Raw genomic sequence first — 693 nt, forward strand, 5'->3', positions numbered from 1 at the left:
TTGCAGAAGAGTAGCCGTCTTAACACTGCAATCCTAACCATGTCTACTCAGAAGTAATCCCTAGTGAATTCAGTATGGGTTTACTCATGGGTAAACGGGATTAGGATTTGCAGCATTGGTCTGTTGCGGAAAAGCAAACAATAAACTTTTGCGTATGTGGTTCATAAAGACCACAGTGGACATTTAAAGCGCATCTAACGCACATTTAAAGCGCCTGACTTCTCCCAAAGAATTATGGGGACTGTAGTTCGTTAAGGCTACTGAAATTCTAGCTCCGTGAGATGAAAACTACAGTTCCCATGCTGGGGACCATATGCTTTGAATGTGTTTTGGAGATTGTAGATCCGTGTGCGGAAAACTACGCTTCTCTGATTTATTTTTTTTTAAAAAAATATAATAAAGGAAGGCATGCGCTTTAAATGTGCGCTGGATCTTCCATGTACTTTCAACATATGGTGTGGATCTGCCCTGACACACGATTGTGGCGAAAGCTTTCATGGGCCAGAGCCCACTTCATCAAATGCTTGCGTTTTAAACTAACAAATAAACGCGGCCCTCTAACTGAACCCGGAGGTTCTTCCTCAAGACACGAGATCAGCTGATCTAAGCTTTTTATCTCTAAAGAGGCTGGCGTCCAAGCCGTGAGTGGCAGAGAAAAGCCAGCCACTCCTGGAGCGCTTGCTAGGGAGAAGA

The sequence above is a fragment of the Podarcis pityusensis genome (genome assembly GCF_964106645.2).
Source record: "Podarcis pityusensis genome assembly, chromosome: 16".
Taxonomy (NCBI): domain Eukaryota; kingdom Metazoa; phylum Chordata; class Lepidosauria; order Squamata; family Lacertidae; genus Podarcis; species Podarcis pityusensis.